The sequence below is a fragment of the Sminthopsis crassicaudata genome, chromosome 6 (genome assembly GCF_048593235.1).
Source record: "Sminthopsis crassicaudata isolate SCR6 chromosome 6, ASM4859323v1, whole genome shotgun sequence".
Classification (NCBI taxonomy): domain Eukaryota; kingdom Metazoa; phylum Chordata; class Mammalia; order Dasyuromorphia; family Dasyuridae; genus Sminthopsis; species Sminthopsis crassicaudata.
The window spans coordinates 35,627,221-35,645,242 of NC_133622.1; the positions used below are offsets into that span (position 1 = coordinate 35,627,221).

An 18,022-nucleotide genomic window follows, 5' to 3' on the forward strand; every position below is an offset into this window, starting at 1 on the left:
TCTAACACTTCAAAGAAAAATATCATTTGATCTCAGGTCAAATAAGAACTCATAGAAAAGCTTAGAAAGAATTGTAAAAAGCAAATGAGAGAGAGAAGAAATAATTGGGGAAAGAAATGAAAATAATCCAAGGAAATTGTAAGACTCAATGGTTTGGTAAAGAAGAGTACAAAATTATTGAAGAAAAAATAAACCTTAAAACAGGATTGGCCAAACAGAAAAAAAATAAATAAACAAAATTTGCTGAGGAAACAAAAATAATTAAAAAGCAAAGAGGCCAAAGAGGAAAAGATGCAAAAAATTTCAATATAGAAAAAAAAGCTTCTTAAAAAGTAGTATTGGCCAAAAGGGAAAGAATATACAAGACCTCACTGAAGAATTGGGAAATTGGGAAGGTGAAAGTTAATGACTCCATGAAACATTAAGAGAAAATAAAACAAAATTTTAAAATGGAAAAAAAAATAAAAGGAAATTCAAAGTAACTCATTAAACAATTTACCTGGAAAATAGAGCCAGGGTATATATTTTAAGAATTATCAGACTACCTATATACTATCTTTCAGGAAATTATTAAGGAAAACTGCCCTGATGTTCTGGGATCTGAGGATAAAATATGAATTTTTAAAATCTACCAATCACCTCCTGAATTAGATAACAAAATAAAAATTCCCAGAAATAGCAGTCAAATTACAGAGCTCCTAAGTTAAGGAGAAATATTTCAAATAGTCAGGAAGAAAGGATTCATATATGGTGCAGCCAAAATCAGGATCACAAAAGATTAATTGGCTTCTACTTTAAAGGATCACAGAGTGTGGAATATGATATTCTGGAAGGCAAAGGATTTAGGATTACAACAAAAATCACTGTCCAGTAAAAGCTTAGTATATTCATCCTTGGGGTGGGTTTGGGTGGAGAATAAGAATTTACTAAACTAGAGAAATTTCAAAACTTCGTGATGAAAAGAACAGAGTCAAATAGGAATTTTGACATTCAAATACAAGATTCAAGAGCTTCAAAGAATGATAAAACAGGTCAAAAAATCATAACAGATTCAATAAGGTTAAACTGTTTACATTTCTGCAAGGGAAGAGATACTTGTAAATTTCAAGAATTTTCTCAGTGTTAGAGCAGTTAGTAGTATACAACATATACATTGATGTGAGTTGAATATGATGGAATAATCATTTTAAAAATAAAATTTAATGCTTGAGAAAGAAAAATGTGCTGATAGAAAAACAAAAGTACAAGTATAATGGGGGTAAATTATCTCATATAAAAATGTGTGAAAGTACTTTAACACCAAGAGGCATATGGAAGAATTGAAAGGACATGAGGACTTTCCTTTTATCAGAATCAAATGAAGATAGGAAGAGAAGAAGAGAAGACCAAGGATGCTGATAAAAGGGAGGGCAGGTTAAGGAGGGGAATAGTTGGAATTAAAAAACTTTTGAGAATAAAGAGGTTGAAAGAAGATAGATTAATAGTGAAATTAGATGGAGGAAAATCCAAAATTAGTTATCATGGTTATTAAAAATAATTACATTTCTTATAAAGTCCGCATTTCTCAAATATATAGAGAGCTGCGTCAAATTTACCAAAATAGGAGTCATTACCTAATTGATAAATGCTCAAATAATATGAACAAGTAGTTTTCAGATGAAGTAATCAAAGCATCAATAATTATTAGAAAAACATTCTTAAATCATTATAGCTTAGGGAAATTTAATTTAACATAACTTTGAAACACCATCTCACATTTATCAAATTGACTATTATGATAGAAAAAGAAAATAACAAGTGCTAAAAGGGATGTGGAAAAAAAGATATATTAATTAAGCTCTGTTGGTGGAGCTGTGAACTGATTTAATCCTATAGAGCAATTTGGAATTATGCCTGGAAGACCATATAACCATGCATACTGTTTGGCTCAGCAATCCCACTATTAAGTCTGTATTCCAAAGATATTTTTAAAAGGGAAATAAAATCTATATGTACCAGAATATTCATAGCATCTCTTTCAGTGGTGGCAAAGAACTGCAGGATAAGGGGACGTCCATCAATTAGGAAGTGATTGATCAACTCGCAATAAATTATTGTGATGGAATAGTATTATTTTATGAGAGATAACAAGCAGGAGCTTTCAGAAAAATCTGGAAATACTTGCATAAACTAATGCAAAATGAAACAAGTAGAATCAAGACATTGTACACAATAATACCAATTTTGTATGATGATCAACTCTGAACAACTTAATTATTCTAAACAAAATAAAGATCCAATAAAATTCTGAAGGAATTCATGACAAAATGACAAAAAAGTCCTCTATTTCCAGAGAAAGAACTAATAGAGTTTTAATGGATATTAAAAGCATTCTTTTTAAAAAATTTTTTTTCTTATTTATTTTTGTGTTTTCTTTTACAACATGACTAATTTGGAAATATATGTTTGTTTGATTCCCTATATATATATACATATATATATATATATATATATATATATATATATATATATATAAGCTGTATTAATTACTTATTTAATCTATAATGGGGGAGGGACAGGGGGAAAGAATTTGAAAATCAAAAATTTTACATGTAATTGAGATCAAATAAAATACTAAATCAGCATTTAAAAAATAAAATATTGCCTCTTATTTTTATGTACTGCCAAGTCTAGAGAAAAAGGGTTTTTTTCTTGTTTTTCACTCCTTATCTTTTGAATTTCATATCATATTCTCTTCATTTTATTCTTATCAAAATATTTCCTTCAAGTGTTTTAAAGATAGTTGCATTTTCCTCATTTTCTTTCTTACTTAGTTCACATTGCAGTGATATTTGAGGTCATGAGTTGAAGACTGAGATATATATATGGGGGGTAAATAAAATACAAAAAGAACTGTTTGCAAAGATAACATCCTGCTAATTATCATTTTTTATTTAGAATTTTTTCCACAGTATATATGCATGAGTAATTTTTTATAATATTATCCCTTGTATTCATTTTTCCAAATTATCCCCCCCTCCCTCCACTCCCTCCCCCCGATGACAGGTAATCCCATACATTTTACATGTGTTACAATATAACCTAGATACAATATATGTGTATAAATACCATTTTCTTGTTGCACATTAAGTATTAGATTCCGAAGGTGTGAGTAACCTGGGTAGATAGACAGTAGTGCTAACAATTTACATTCACTTCCCAGTGTTCCTTCTCTGGGTGTAGTTATTTCTGTCCATCATTGATCAACTGGAAGTACATCCTGCTAATTATAACAATCTTTTTTTAAAATGTGAATACAATTTTTATTAAGTACAATATCATTTGAATACCCTCTGCATTATTTTCTTTGGGCTAGCAGCATTTACCATATTTGCCTAACTGTAACTTTGAATAGTACACTGTTAAATACTTGTGATTATTTCAAAGGACTCTTTATTGACACTAGTGGGGACTGTGTGAGGTGTTCAGAATAAATGACACCAAACAATTAGCACAACAATTTTTTTTAAAGAAAATTCTATAATTCCTTTAAACTTAATTGGGCAACAATTTGGGAACAGTGTCCATTGTCATATTTTGGTTCAAGAAAAAAAAGAAATAGAACCTCATTTTTAACACTTCGCAATAAGTAGAAAGGTAGTGTACAGCTCAATAATATAACGCCTCTGTATTCTTGTTTTGTTGGTTTGTTTATTTGTCTTCTCCTTATCAATCATATATTCTTATAGTACAATTGGCTAAGAAGATGATAGCAAGAAGGATAACAGAAATCTTTAATTTTTGGAATCATTTCCTATTTGGTTATATTTCCCCCAATTTCACAAAAATATTAATCATTTCTTGTGAATGAGGATTTTAAAAAATTGCTTCAGTACCATTTAACATACATACAAAAAGTATTTTTTTTTAATTCTGTGTGGCTTATAAATTAAATGTAGAAACACAGGCCTTATTTATTTTGTTAGAACACCTTTTCATTCATTCAAAAATATCAGCTTATACATCTATCTTTTCTCCTTCACTTTCACAACAAAACTCGAAATTCATGTTTTCTAAGCAGAATTGTTTCTGTTATCTTTTATAGTTCTTTCTTTCAAGTTATTATAAGGGTGATTCTATGGCTGACCTATCCCCACAATATGATTGAGACCACACATCAACACACACACACACACACACACACAATACACACATCCCTCTGCACAGGAATGGATAGTCATTCATTTGTGGAGAATGTTGAGATGTTTCTGATGTGATTCACACAATAGTAATAATAATAATAATTATTATTATTGTTAACAACAATAATAATAATTATGTGAAATTGATTATATGGAATAGAATAAAAGCTCATGGTTTGTGGGTCACTGTTTTTGTATTTTTCTACTCAACAGTGATAATTGTTTATGTGGGTTAAAACTAGGTACATAGGTTCCCTTTCCCCCCTCAACAAGGACTGCTATTCCTGGATAGAAGCAGTGTGTAGTAGGGATGTGTGTGTGTGTGTGTGTGTGTGTATGTGTGAAAGAAAAACAAAGATAGACAGAGACATAGAGAGAAACAGAGACAGAGAGACAGAGAGAGACAGAGACAGAGACAGAATTAAGTGCATGTGCAGATAGACACATTTGGATAGCATTTCAAAACTTATTCTGAGAAATTTTCTACAAAATATTCCTAGTCAATTATTTCCTTTATAATTTTAATTGCCTTGATTTTATTCACATAAAAGTATTCAATTTTATGTAATCAAAATTGGCCACACTATTTTTTTTCAAATTCTCTTTTATACCTGGTTTCATCAAAGAACATTTGCCTTATTGAGAAAACTTTGGCTATATCTCTTGATTTCCTACACCACCAAGTATATCCTGTCTATGTCAAACTAGTTGCTATCCATTTTTTTTTTTTTTACCAAGCTCTCACTCAAGGATTTTCTCTATCATATCTTTTACCATTCTCCTGCTTACAAATGATGGCTATTCTGCATGAGTGAAATGGACTCTTATCAGGCAGCAATCTTTTTAATTTCCTGATTATACATTTTAGTCTATTTTATCTCTTTCCCAATGCATTAGCAATAAAACATATGTGTATATATTTATAATTGCAGGGTATATAACAATACACTGGGAAACTGGGTACATACAAAAGAGAAAATATGGCTTTGAGGATCTTAATGTTCTTAGATACTGGAATGTGCATTTAAAATTAGCAAAACTATAGAAAATCTCTTTACAAGACAATATAATCATCCCCACTAACTATTCAAGTCAACTACATTTCACAAAGGAGCAAGTGGTACACTAAGGCAATATTAGAGCAGGAGGCCATACTGAATATCATGGAAATAGTGCTTACCTTGTTCAAAAATGATGCAATTCTACATAAAATTAGTGTTTTTCATTAACTGAAAACTATAATTTCTCTCTGGGCAGCAATGTGAATTCTGTCTTTAGCTAGTATTTACATTTATCATCACAATTTTTTTTCCAAAAATTGCAGTTAGTATTATTTCAGTGCCCTAATATAGTGAGACATAGCTAATTTCATCAACAAAATTGTATGGAACTGTGTCATTCTTGAATCTGCTCTTTAACATTAAAAAAATAAATAGGCTGCTTATATAATATAAATTATTTGATGGTACCTCTGGTTTTAATTCATTAGTAGGACAAAAATACAGAACCAACTTTTATCAGTAAGTAATAGATTTTGAGCTATAATATGTTTATGCTATTTTTGTTTTCAAGGTTCCTCACATGAAAAGAATGAATGCGTAACTATAGATTACTTGGTAACTTAAGATTCTTCATATTCAAATTTCTCCCAGAATGTTCTGATCAGTAGTATGCATTCCTTGAAAATGCATGGATGAAGTTTTTTGTTAACTAAGATTGAGGACCAGAAGGAGCCAAGATGGTGGAGAGCAGACACATATCAATATGATGTCCTCCAAGGTTCCCTCAGATTAGCAGCAGATTAAACCTCTGAACTAGTTTTTGGAGTAAAAGAACCCCAAAATATTTGGAGTACAACCAATTTCCAGAAGAATATGATTTGGAAGAACTTCAAAAAAGGTCTGTTTCAATTGGGCAGGCAAAGAAAACATCTAGGTTGGTCAAATGCAAAAGGAGATTTAAAAAAAGCTAACTGAAGAAAATAATTTACTAAAAATTAGAGTTGAACAAATGGAAATGAATGATTCGATGAGACCAAGAATGAGTCAAACAAAACTAAAAGAGATGAAAGAAGAAGAAGAAGAAGAAGATAAGAAGAAGAAGAAGAAGAAGAAGAGAAGAAGAAGAAAGAAGAAGAAGAAAGAAGAAGAAAAAAAAGAAGAGAAGAAGAAGAAGAAGAAAGAAGAAGAAAAAGAAGAAAGAAGAAGAAAAAAAGAAGAAGAAGAGAAGAAGAAGAAGAAGAAGAAGAAAGAAGAAGAAGAAAAAGAAGAAGAAGAAGAGAAGAAGAAGAAGAAGAAGAAGAAGAAGAAGAAGAAGAAGAAGAAGAAGAAGAAGAAGAAGAAGAAGAAGAAGAAGAAGAAGAAGAAGAAGAAGAAGAAGAAGAAGAAGAAGAAGACGAAGAAGACAAAGACGACATAAAATGCCTCACTGGAAAAACAAGTGACCTGGAAAAAAAGACCTAGGAGAATTATTGGACTTATTGAAAACTTGTTCACAAAAAGAATCTAGGTATAATCTTTCAAGAAATCAAGGAAAACTTCCCAGAAGTTCTAGAATCAGAGGGTAAAAGAGCCATTGAAAGAATTCACCAATCACCTCCTGAAAGAGACCCCAAAATGAAATCTCTGAGGAACATCATAGCTAAATTTCACAATTATCAAATCAAGGAGAAAATATTGCAAGCAGCAAGAAGGAAACAATTCAAATATCAAGGAGTCACAATCAGGATTTTCCAGTATCTAGCAGCTCCTTTTTAAATGAACAAAAGGCATGGAACATGATATTCTGGAAGGCAAAGGAACTTGGATTTCAGCCAAGAATCAACTATCCAGCAAAACTGAGCATTATCTTTCAAGGAAAAGATGGGCAGGTTAATTTCATCTATTTCTGATGAAAATACCAGAGCTGAATAGAAAAAGTGATCTTCAAATACAGAATTAAAGAGAAACATCCAAAGGAGAAAAAAAAAGAAAGAAAAAAATTACTTTCTTTTAAAAGTTAAAAACTTGATTTACCCTATAGGGAAGTAAGAGGAGAAGGAGGAAAGGAAGAAGGCAGGCTAATAGAAGGGAGAATAGAAGTAGAAGAAGAGACTTCTATAAAAAGAAAGAAAGTGGAGGACTACAAAAGAAGGAAGTTTGAGGAAGGGGGTGATCAATGACAAAATACTGGGGGAAAGGGAAAGGGAGAAAGGGAAGAGAAAAATATAACTAAGGTAAACAAGATGGTAGGAAATAAAAAATTAGTAAGTTTATTTATGAATATGAATGGGATGAACTCTCCCATAAAACAGAAGCAGATAGCAGACTGGATTAAAAGCCAGAATCTTACAATTTGTTATTGACAAGAAACTCACTTAAATCAGAGCAATATATTTAGAGAAAAGGTAAAAGACTGGAGCCAAGTCTATTATGTTTTAGCTAATATTAAGGACTACTAAATAGCTAACCTCTATTTTCATCAACATCCAAGTTTAGTATCAAATATTACCACTTACCTAGAATTTGGTAAAAACATTATGTTATATTCTATATAGAATATGAAGCATATCTCAGTAAAGGTAGCATCCATACTTTGATTCAATAGGTATAAAATCACTAAGTTCTGTAGTTATTTGTTCACTGTTTGTCTGTTTTCAATTTTATGTTACTTGCTGCATCTATATTACATTAATCATTGATGATGTCAGTATAAGAGAAGCAGAAGAGGTTCATGTTTCATGGAAACTTATTGGAGATGTGTGTTTTAAGTAGATTAAGAGCAGTAGCATGTCATTCATCATGTATGACTTAGTAGAATTCCCTCTAAACCACCTCCCAAAACATGTTAATTTAAATTGTTGGTATTCAACAATATTAAGAAAATCATTTGTGACTACTTAAGAGAATAGTGTGACCACCAAGAAAAAGAACTTGGACCACAAGAATAAAGAGCTTCTGTGTCTGATTATTTCTTAATCAATTCCTAAATTCTTTAAAATTAAATACCTTAGATCGATTAACTGTAGGTTCTTTCAAACTATAACTATGTTGCTGAAAAGCTACAACTATTCTTTTACTCAAATCCTTTTGATTGCATAAAATTAAACCATTCATTGTTCTTTACATTTTATGGAGCAATGAAAAGATCACTAGACTAGAAGTCAGTGACCATTCTCTCATTTTAGTAGTGTGATATACTAATTATTTAAACTTTTGAGACCCAAGTTTCTTCATTTATAAAATTAGCCCTAAAATGCAATGATTCAGTATTATATTATTCTTTTTATTAATATATATATATATTTCATAAGTTTATAATTTTGTAAACACTTTAGGAAATAGCAAATATTTCCATTTAACTGATCTTTAGAGGACTTGAGAAGGACGAGCATGAACTAAAATAAAGATGGAGTAACACTGAAATCAAAAAGTATATTGTACTAAAACTGTGGAGTACCTTTAATACCATTATTGAAAAATGATAATAATTAAAAATTATATACAGAGACTACTTTTCACATTGCTTATGAAAAGGTTTTAAATATTGAATTGAATTGAAATCATCAGATTTCTGTTTTGAGAAGATTAATCTGCCAAGAATATGTAAAATTAATTAAGAGGGGAGATATTAGAAGTGGTAACATCATAAAAATAGATAAGTTGAGTTAGTACAAACTAAATAAAATATTTGTTAACAGACATGCAAGGAAGGGTTTAAAAGTGGTGGTATTTTGAAAAAAGAAGCAATAGGGCTGGCTACCAATTCCCATGAAACAGCAAGGCGAAGAGCATCAAAATCTGAAGCTAATGTTTTAAGTGTGGGTGAGTAGAATGGTGATGCCATTAACAGAATTTGAGGATTCATGAAAAGTAGACTGAAATGGTAAATTTTACATATGTTGATTTTGACATACCAGTGGGACATCTAAGCTGAGATACACAGCATGTATTTGGAAAGAAACTCAAGATAGAAGCCAGAGGCAGGGGTGTGGGAGTATGTGAAGAAGTATGTGTCATAAGAGTTGGTAAGTTTTCTGATAGATTGTAAATGAAGAGAAAAGAAAACTAAGGCAAAATTTCAGAAATTACTACATTTAAAGGATAAATGGTAGGAGATAAGTCAGTGAAAGAGAGAAAAAAAGGAAGAAATTAAAATCATAGAAGCTAGGTGGTATAGTAATTAGAGCACCAAGCCTGGAGGTAGGAAAACCCGGGTTCAAATTCTGACTCAGAAACTTACTAGCTGTGTAACCCTGGGCAAGTCACTTAACCCTGCTAAACCCAGTTTTTTCAGTTGTAAAATTAGCAGGAGAGGAAAATGGCACATTATTTCAGTACAGATCACTCCAATATCTTTGCCAAGAAAACTCCAAATAGAGTTGCAAAAAGTAGGATATGACTGAAATAACTGAACAATGAGCAGAAATAGAATTCAAATCTGATAGTGGTATAGAAGTTAAGGAAGACTACTTAAGATTTAATGAACTTTCCTAGCATTGCTTTTGAATATACAATGAAATGACAGTAATTCAAAGAATTATTTCAGATTCACAAACTTTCCTTTCTGAATCTCTTTTTTTTTGTAATTTTAAATATTAACTATTAAGTAATTTGAGATTACAGCAAGAAGTAGGAGACTTTTAACACACCTTGAACATTATTTTAAAGTAGTTTTGTATCACAATTGGCAAGGAAGTAAAGTACAATGAAATTCTACAAGTGTAGTAAGAATAGAATATTTTAAAGAAGTAATTTGTCTTTTTATAAGACCCTTTATCCATATTAATAGTGACAATAAACCAAGTTTGACAAAGGGAATTTGCCAGAGATATCCAATATTTCATTTAAAAGGATAAATAATTAAATTTTTATTTCCACATCATAATGTGGAAGATCTATATGCAACTAGTAATTTGATAATTTCTTCATTGCAAGGAAATTCTGAAGCAGTTCCCCACTTAAGAGATTAATCAAATCTAATTAATCTTTTTTTTTTTCTATATGAAGGTATTATGTTTGGGAGAGATATGAGATGGCCATAGTATATTCGAACCAAGATAAAAATGAGTCAGGATAGATTAGAGTCCATTATGTATTATTAGTAGAAATTATTTAGAATATAGGGCATCATTTATGTATGAAGTAGATTTTAAAACTTAGCCACAGACTTTGAAAGTATTGCAATCATGTGCAATCTTCCTCCATTAAAATATCACTCTGAGATAAAGCTGTACAAAATCTTAGATTAGGAATGAACCTCAGAGACCCAGAGATTCTCTATTTCAAAATATACCTGGAAAATAATCCCTTCTACTTTATAAATAATCAGTGACAGTATAGCCTTTGCTTAAACCCTCTACTGTAGAGTTCCACTCAAAGTAGCATTATATTCAAAGATGTCAGAGGGTTTTTTCATTTGTTTTTTGTTTTGTTTTCTTGCTCTGTCATCCCTATAAAATCTTTAAATACTTGAAAATAGCTCACATCCCCTAGGTGTCCCACTTCCCCCATCTCAGTCTTCTCTACAGGCTAAATATCTCCATTTCTTTCTATCAAGCCTCATACTTGTATTTAAGGCCCATCATCGCACTGCTTGCTGTTCTATTTTGTAGTTTTCATTCCATTTTGAAATTTTTGCTATCATATTTTCTCCTCTGCAGTGCTTTTTTTTTTCCTTTTGAGTTCTCAACAATCTTTCACAGATGATGAATAGTGACTGAATCATCATACTTTCCTGTTCTTTCAGTTTCTTAAGCCAGGTGACTTATATTCACCAAGCACAGATATATAATCCCTCACTATCCCCTTATTTATTTTGGATATCAACTAGGTGGCACAATGGATAAAGCACCAGCCCTGAAATCCTGTCTCAGATACTTACTAGCTGTATTAACCTGGGCAACTCACTTAAACCTGTTTAACTCAGTTTCTCATCTATAAAATGAACCGAAGAAGAAAAGGGCAAACAACTCCAGGATTTCGGCTAAGGAAAATCAAGATGAGTGGATAATGAGGCAGACACATGACCGAAATAACTAATCAGCAAAACAACTCCCTGGTAGCCATTTGTTCTGCAGATTTCAGTTCAAAAAGTCCTTGATATTGGGAGAGAAATCAGAGCAATTGCAGGCTTGAACATCTGTTTTCTCCTTTCTCTTGGTAGAAGAAGGTGGTCCTATATCTTTTATATAGTTCTTTACTTCCAGAATGATTTGGAAAATAGCCTCTGAGACAACTGGATGGCACAGTGGGTAGAGCCCTGGCACTCAAGTCAGGAGGACCTGAGTTCAAATGTGACCTCAGATACTTACTACTTACTAGCTGTGTGACTCTGGGCAAGTAACTTAACCCCAAATGCATGAGCAAAAAAAATGACTACCTGAAAAAAAGTTTTAAAAGTAAGTTAAAATGTCATAAATCCAATGAAAGCTACCCCATGCCTTGTTTTTTCCGCTCTTACTTTCCCTACAAATGATTTACCCATTTCTCTCTGCTTTCTCATTTTCCCAATATTATTTTCCCAAGCCAGTTATTCCTTGCTAATTCACAAAGAGTAAGCAGGAATGATTTCCAGCTTACTGGAATCAATCAAAATTCCACTACTAGGCTTGTTTGTAAGAGTATCACAGAAGGGGAAAAATCAAAACAGGGAGTGCTGGGGTCAATGGCTTATTTAAAAAATCATTGATATCTCCACTGCAAAATAATCCCTGTTATCTACATGTAGTTCCAATAATGCTCACCTTATCCCTCTTGTAGGCTAGCACTGGCTCTATATAATGACATTCCTCTTCTTCTCACATCAGCAGGATTGTTGTAAGTCCCAGATGAGCCAAAAAGGATGAACTATCCATACCAGAAATGCCTATTGATTTCTAATTAGTTCCAAATGAAAAAAAAAATACTATTGAATTCCATAATTGATTTATTTTATTCCTTTTTCCAAGCATCTTCCTTTCCCACACAATATTCGATTATCATGACAGAAGCAAAACCAAACAAATAAACAAACAGAAATACAGAATATCAGAGCCAGAAGTGACCTTAATGATAATCTTATTCTGCCTCCACATAAGAGAGAGAATGTTAGACATTTTGGTTATCCAGTCAACAATATTTATAGGATTTACTGTATTTCATGCTGGAATCATCTTTCTAGGACACAGTCTTCTCAGTTCCTTCTCAGAAAGCTACAACTGAGCATATGGTCAGAAAAACTCTTGCTATCCAGAAAATTCCAAAAGCACTAGTAAAGTTGCCCCAGATGGCTTCTCTAGCAGGACTTCTCTTATTCATTTAAACAGTCTCTGTCCAAATGCCAAACAAAATTGAAAGCCTAAAAAATTCTTTTAAAAGAATAGAGTAATTCAATATGACTATTGGGAAGGAAATCTAGGGTAATAATGTGAAAACTTCTCGTCCAAACAATTTCTCTTTCAGAATTTAACATGATCATTTGGTGAATTTATGATTTTGTTTCTATGAGTGATGCCTCTACTAATGTACATTATAAATCCTTTACATCTTCCCATGCAACATTATTCTTGTCCACTTGTTTGTAAATGTCCTCTTCAAAAGAACTACCAAATATACTGGAAGTCTTACTGTCATTTTTCTAGTATCTTTTGAAAATCGGTATATGATCTGTATTTTCTTCTGTTGTATCTCATTATATAATTGATTTTCCTTTCTTATAGAGATATGTGTTATTGATAATAGTTTATACCATTTATCACTTATCCATGATATCTAGTAACATGTTATATGGCCTGTATTCCATACACTATATGATTTCCTTTTTTCATTTCTATCTTTTTAGTGTAGCATAACATTTTTCCCTTTAGCCTTTGGCAATTTTAGGTTCTCATACGGCATTGAGCTATATTCCAAAAATAATTTAGACCTATTTTTTTCTTAGTTGGGATAGCTCATTGTTCATCTTTAATGTCTGACAGAGATATAAATATTTATAGACTAATTAAATAAACTACTCAACCAAAATGCACATTATAATCTGGACAATAGCTATTTGCTTAATTTGTTTTTCCTATGTGGTTGGTCTTTCAAAATTATACATATAAATATATATCTGATATAAATATAATTTTTATATAATTGATTTTACTGCCTATTACTGATCTTTAGCACATAATTCTATGATCTCAATATAAAGGGTATTTAAAAATGTTTTTGAATGAAGAAATGAATGTTTCCTATCCAGACTCTTCAAATAGTTTTAACCTTCCTAAAGCCACCCTATAGCCACACTGATTTACCTCTATTTTTGTTAATTTTACTATAACCTAAATCACTCAGGTATTAATTATGAAATGCTATTTATTTCAATGAAAGAGAATAAAGTATGGGAGGTTGATGGTCACATTTTGGAAAATATGTCCAAATTAAAAAATAGGTTTGCAGCTACATATGTTGGATACAAGGTTCATTTGCCTTGGAAAGGAAAATGAAGCCAATACCATGATATTTGTCTTCTTGTATTTGAAAAAAATGTCACCTGAAAAACAGTTCTGCTGGGACCCATAAGAAAGAATTTGAATCACTATATGAGGGACTTAAAAGGTTTTTTAATTGAATTGGATTCTTCCAATTCTGAGATTCAGAGATTCTTGAATTGGCAGGGTTCAGCTTTCCAGAGGATTATAAAACAAAGCTATCTTCCTAGTTCCTGCATTTGAAAATTTTACCACAATGTTAGAGAAAAAATCATTCATTAACAAAGGTAACGAAATTTTATCTTTAAAATTCCCTTATGAAGATTGCTATCCTGTTCAGATATTACAATGGTGAAGTCTAAAGCTGAAGTTGCCTCCTAAAAAGCAAACTGAGAAAATACCAAGACAGGTCACGGGGCAAAGTTGTGAGTACATGAAATTTGAAGGGTTGATATGGTTCATTGAAACTCTTGTTTACTTTCTAAAGTACTCAGCTTTAAATTATAACTCATAGTCACATCAAAACTATTTTGTTCCTAAAAAAACAGTAATATTTTAATGCCTTATACCCCAAGTCTTCAAGTTAGTAGATAGTAGAGGTAGCAGAAATAGAAATTGTTGCTTACAGACATGGTGACTGCCCATCTAGGTTTATTGGTGCAACCTATCCATCAAGAAGAGATAGATCAGTTCAATTTTCACCGTGTAGGATACCTGCTGTTTGAGACAAAGTGTCATAATGAATAGGCATGTTATAGTGTAACTTGTCCACTCAAATAACAGTGCCTTTATATCAATAACCCAACCTTCATGTCACATTATATTGCCACAGATATGTAAGGCACAATATTGTTGTGCCTCTATGAGACCAGTGCTTGGGTGTGTGCTCTCTCTCTGTCTCTCTGTCTCTCTCTGTCTCTGTCTCTGTCTCTCTCTCTCTCTCTCTCTCTCTCTCTCTCTCTCTCTCTCTCTCTCTCTCTTCTTCCTCTTCCTCCCTCCTTTCTCTCACAGCCAAAACAAAAACAAAAAATAAAAAATCCTATAGTTGTTGATAGTTTTTGCAATATTACATGCAATCAAAATTAAAACAATTCTGGTATCACAAAATTGTGTCCACAAATCTATTTCTTTTTATTGAAATTCAATTTTTAAAAGTAATCCAATTTTAACTTAGATATTTTCATCTACCAATTTAGGATATGACTCCATTATTATGAGATCATACAACAGCAACATCAATAATGTCATCATCTGCAGGTTTAGTGCCTTCTACTCAGCAATTACATAATCATAATTTATGACTCAAATGTGTAATGACTTATAGATAGAAAATGTTTTGTTTTTATAAGGATAATATCAAATATTTTTGAAATGTCACTTTCTAAGCACAATGTTTTCCCTTCTACTGAATATGTGAATTCAATCAGGTTCATCCACATTAAAATCTTTCATAATGTTTCTATATATTCACCACCACATATAATCTATCACCCATAATCCATTGATTTCCTGTGATTGTGAGATTCTTTCTTTAATATTGGTTTAAATAAGTCTATCCTTCCTAATATCATAATCAGTCTCTCACATTGTTTCACTTCAATGATTACCCTCTTACATGCCCTAGATAGCTAATTAGATCTCTCCTCCCATATTCCCCTCTATCTGACCTGAACACCAGGCTTGCAATTCCACTTTCTTTTAATTAAGACTTCTTCTTTCCTGTTCTCCAGTTTTTAATCTTGCTTGAAAACCCTGGGTGCATTTCAATCTACACCTTTTTGCTGAGAAATTGAAGCCTTCCTCTATATGCTCATCATTAACTAGTCTGAATTTATTCCATTTGCCCTTAGTCTCACAACAGAGAATAGTTGGCATATTTAATTCTATTGAAGAGGCTGGAAAAAAAAAAGTATTTTTCTAAAATCATATAATTAAGGATTTTCTTCCCACTCTGACCTGACCATGTGAAAACCAAATAAATATCTTTGGAATCTAAAATCTTCTCAAGAGAAATTCAGTAAGTGTAGAGGAAAGGCTCTTATCTTATTTCAAAAACTCCCATGACATTCACCTTCCTACTCTAAGATAGCCATCCAATTTTAATCTGGACTTCTTGTGTGTCTTGGAAAGCTTTTAACACATACTTTTCTACAAACATCTAACCCTTTTACATTCCTAATAGAAATTAAATGTCTTCTCAATCCCCACTAAAATGCATTAGGTTCTACTACCAAAAGTAACCTAACTAATTAGCTTCAAAATGCTATTAGGAGTATTTTTTTTAACTTTTTGTCTTATCCTCCTTTTCACTCTATAAACTAGCAAACATTATCAGAAAAAAAATTCATTATAGTATTAATTCCTCAACATTTATAAAGTCAATCTGAGTATGTGATCTCCTATCTATTTTTTGTCTCTATTTGGGAATAACACTTCTTTTTGTCCTTGCTTATTTTTCTTTTTTTTTTTTTCAAATGTGGTACAAAAAAGGAAATATTAGTATTTTCCTCTGTTCCTCCTCCTGTCTTACAATAGAGAATTATGGCATTCATACACAAAAACAAATATTGACTTACTTTTAAATTAATTTCCATTTTTCAAAAAAATGATCCAATGAACTGTAATAAATATGCTCATACCATAAACAACTCACTGTGAAATAGTGATTTCCTATATGTTTCTTAACTATTTGGAATTTGTTTTAGGGAATGTTGAAATACTCCTTGTTCTCCATGAACAAGGAGTATATATATACATATATATATATATATATATATATACACACATATATATATGTATATATATATATATATATATATACATAGCTCTCTCTCTCTCTCTATATATATATATATATACATATATATATATATATACATATATATATATATATATATATATATATACATATACATATATATATACTATATGCTTTTCCCTCTATGCATTATAAATCTTTTTTTTTTCTTTTTCTGAGACTGGGGTTAAGTGACTTGTCCAGGGTCACACAGCTAGGAAGTGTTAAGTGTCTGAGATCACATTTGAACTCGGGTCCTCCTGAATTCAGGGCTGGTACTCTATCCACTGTGCCACCTAGCTGCCCCCAATCTCTTCTTTAAAGTTCACTAAAACCACATCATATATCCAATCAAAAATATGATAGCTCTTATCTACAGACCTCTAGGAACTCTACTTCTTTCTTTAATGAGATGACTCAAACTTCTTTTTTTCTTTGTTTTTTTTTTTTTTTCAGTTCAGTTTCTTCCTTCATACTAGGGAACTTCAATATACTTATTGACACTCTAAAACACCCTTGCCTTCCAATTCCTCAATTTGCTTATTTTGTATTACCTAGTACTCTACTCCATGACAACTATACACAGAAATGGTCATATTCTTTATAATGTCATTACCTTCAAACATTCAGCTATCATGTTTATGAACTTTGAAATCCCTTTCTCTGATCACAGAAAACTATCGGGGAAGTCCAAAAACTCTTCTGATAAAATCTACTATAAATTTGCATTATTTGATTTCCACTGGGATTCACTGCAGTGAGGAAGATCTTGTTACAACTTCAAAATTGACACACTTGCCACATGATTTTTATTTACCTCCCCATCATGCCTCAAACCTCTTATAATTCCCCTTTACCCCTCTTTCCACTAAAAATATGTTATAGTCCATTCTTCTGTGTCTTAGAAAGCTTTTAACACATACTTTTTCCACAAACATGTAAAAATGATGCCATTCAATAAGACCTTCCTCTTCTCTTCCTTCTTCTCTTCTTCAACTCAAATATCCCAAAAGGATTCTGAAACTGTCTGCCTGTTCACCCCTGCCACATATAACATGGCATCTTCCCCATGTGGAGTCACATTTTTCTTTGTGAAGAAGTTGTATCATTCTATCTTATCTTCCCAGCATATTAACCCCTTTCTCAACACCAAGCTTTCAATTATCTCTTATGTTTCCTTTTCTATTGGCTGCTTCTATACCAACTACAAATTTATATCTTCCCCATACTCAAATTTTTCTTTCTTGGGCTATCTAATCCCTCATAGCTATTGCCCCATATCTTTCTTCACTTTGGGTGATAAACTCATTGAGAAAGTCATCTACAAGAGATACTCCTACTTCCTCATTGTCTGACTTCCTACATTATCATTCAAGTAAAACTTCTCTCAGATATTACTAAGGATTTTTAAATCTTTATTGCCTTTTCTCAAGCCTCATTCTTGAGGACTGTAGCTTTTGACACTATCATTCTCTTTTTAATAGAACTTCTAGATTTTTGTGTTACTGCTCCCTACTGGTTCACTTCCAACCTATATGACTTCTGCTTTTTAGTGCCCATTACCAAATATTAATTCGAGTCATGCCCACTGCCTGTGAGGGTCCCATAGGA

The 18,022-nt window shown here is 31.8% G+C and overlaps 1 protein-coding gene across 2 annotated transcripts in view; it reads right to left on the bottom strand.

Annotated features, from left to right (window-relative positions):
- Positions 1–18,022, bottom strand: part of GABRA2 (gamma-aminobutyric acid type A receptor subunit alpha2) — a 126,182-nt gene that overhangs the window by 89,677 nt on the left and 18,483 nt on the right. The window lies entirely within an intron of this gene.